Genomic DNA, 3,093 nt, shown 5'->3' with positions numbered 1-3,093 from the left:
AGGATCCATAGTGGGGAAAAAAAAGAAGTTTAAATGTTTTATTTAATTCTCTAAAAAAAAAAAAAAGTATGTGTATTTTGTTTTATTACTTGTTAATAAAAAAAAGTCTATTTATAAATGTTTTCGCACAAGATTTACACAACTGTTACCCAGGTTTCAAACATTTTTCCCAATTGAATCCAGTTCAAAAAATACATGAATTTGGGAAGAAAGCTGTGTAAATCTTGTGTGAAAACATTTTTACATAGACCCCGGATATGTCAAAGAAACTGTCATTTTTACCTGTATATTTATTCAGTCCAGTTCCCCTCTTATTAATTAAAACATAAAAATTCCACATTGTCTAGGATACAGTATTCACGCTGTCACTTCCTGAAGTAGTCTCATCCAGTGTTAGTATTTTCACTAGTTGAAAACATTTACAACAAATGAGTTTGTAAACCAAAAACAAGGGTTTTTTGTTTTTTTTAGAGAATTGTTGCCTCGAACTGTACACTCTATTCACAACATGTTGTAGCCCTAGCTCTAGCCCTCTTTTCTGCAGTTTTCAAACAAAGCCACCAACTCAACATCTGATTGGCCAAGCCAGCTTTGCATTTGGGATGGGACCATGTTCATGCACTGATATAATGGTCTGGTGTGAATGTAGTGCAGACTAGTATAGCTTTGTACCCAGTTTTGCTTTGTTCTCTATGTTATACCACACCTTCCAACTTTAGAACATGACAAAGAGACACCCTCATAGATGTGACAAAAAATGTGAAGGGCTATAATTTATATTGTAAAAAAGAAACTGTCAAAGTTACATGACTGGCTCTCCTCCAACTCCGGAGCTCTGTGTGGGGCTCTGCCGGCTAAAACCGTGGCCATATATTTAAAAATGGTGTAGGCCGCAGTGTGCATAGCAAAGTTCAGTGTAAAGTAGAGTGGAAAGTGATATCTACTCTCTGTTATTAATGAGCTCCTAAGTATACTGTTGAGGTTCATACAATGCTAACGAGTTCACTGTTCGCTGTCTTGCTGTAGTTGTTTGCTGAGTTGTGCAATAGATGCCATTGATTGTTGTAAAAATTTTGAGGAAACTATATTACTAGCGCAAACTAACTCGTTTGAAATACTATATTACTAGTTGCTCCCTGTTTTGTCTATCTCCTCAGCAAAAATAGAGAGCCTGACAGAGGTGTAGCCAAGTGGAAGGCCAGCTCCCCCTTTATCTGGCAATGAGTACACCATGTAATTGGTCCCAAGGTACTGTCCGGTTGTGTTGGGCCATAGTTCCCTAGTTACAAACACTTACTTGAACACAAACTCAATCTCTGGAGGTGAGCTCCTTCCCTCATGACAACCTCCACAGTCCATAGGCTTGCTTTCATTGGTTTTCTGTAAACATATATCAGGGATCTCTTGTCCCTTTATCCCATACATAGCCTATAATTATCATCTTCAGTGCTCTTTGCACACCAGTGCTAAACACCTTTCCCTCTGACTCTTCCTCTTCTCAGCACAAAATAAAGAATATCCAGTCTGAATAAATAGAACTCAAGCTTTACTAAAGATGTATTATTTTGTATTGCTGAAAACATTTATTGCTGGGATTTGTAGTCCTCTATAGCTGGTCCCCTTACTCCCTCCCCTGGCTGCCCCTCCTCGCTCTCTCTTCTATATTCTCAAAAACAAATTTCTGCTAGCGGCGCTAGAGTGTTCGGGTTTCACTTGAAGAAAAGGTGGCAACCCTACACCTATACCAGAAAGTCTCTGATCAAAGAACTTCAAGGCAGGATCAGCAGGTATTAACTTATTGAAAGCTGCAAATTTAAGACTTTTAAAATGACATTAACGTGTTAAAACTTATTTAAGATTTTAGTGATTGGTTTTATGCTTTACTTTATGACTATGTGAGATTTTAGTCATTGGGTTTATCCTTTAAGTTATGAAAAATACATGCATGTACCTTCCTGTTAAGAAGGCAACGTATTTTGGTTCTTGTTGGGTCCCGTTCTGGTTATACTGGTTTGCATCTACAGGAATTTCCCAACTTGCATCATCGGTTTCCAACTTGCTCTGAATTGATAATTACAATTTTGAGTAATTGCTCCTTGCATGGTATTTTACAGAGGGGTAAAATGGGGATTCCACAGCTGACATCTGCTGACTACACACCAGCGCTGTGGTTTAGTGATGAGTAATGTGGCCTTCCAGTACACAAATCTTGGAATCAGCTGATATCAGCCATAGTATTTGCAATGATGTCGTTTCAGGGGTTTACATCAACTTGTTGCAGCAAGTCTAGTTTCCTTTCATATGCTTGCATGGTAACTGACTTCCTCCCAAACTGGTACCTCCTGCACATTTGCACACACAGATGCCATCTGTCAATCATTTAGAGCAACTGTCCTTCTTTTGGAACAAAGTCCCTTTGTCCTTCTTTCTTCCTCAGTTGTCCCTTTTGCTCTGACAAAATGCACTGTTTAACTACCAAAATTGTTATACTGCACAAAAAGCTAAAACATACTAAACATACAACCTCTAAATTGATGCATTTGTTATGTAATGACAGTATAAAGGAAAAACAGTCACAAAGTAAAGCACTTGTGGGTTAACTGATTATGTTTTTCATATTTATTCTTCATTACCTGAATAATTGGGGGCATGTCAGGGGTGCCTTCTTTGTCCGCATACTTTCTACCGAAAGGTGTCTCTGTTCCTCATTTCAGAAAATTAAAGTGACACTAAACTCAGGAGATAAATCTTAAAAATGCATTCAAGTACTTTAACTATTAACAGAAATGTATCTTATTTGTGTATCCCGTGATGGACTACAAGCTCGTGTTTAGTTTATGACTTTGTATTGAAATTATAGTCTATCACGAGAGCAAGCTTGGAGCGGAGGCTACTTTACAATGCACAGGGACCATGAGGAACAAAAGTAGCCACCCTCCTGAAGGAAGGACAGTGTCAGCACCAATTCAGAGACGATTTGAGGATCTACAGCCGAGTGATACACAAATAAGATACATTTTTGTTAATAGTTAAGGTGCTTGAATGCATTTTTAAGATTCAACTTATGAGTTTAGTGTCACTTTAATATATACT

The sequence above is a fragment of the Nanorana parkeri genome, unplaced genomic scaffold, assembly GCF_000935625.1.
Source record: "Nanorana parkeri isolate BGI_ZX_2015 unplaced genomic scaffold, ASM93562v1 scaffold30, whole genome shotgun sequence".
Taxonomy (NCBI): domain Eukaryota; kingdom Metazoa; phylum Chordata; class Amphibia; order Anura; family Dicroglossidae; genus Nanorana; species Nanorana parkeri.
Note: the sequence above shows the minus strand (reverse complement) of the source record.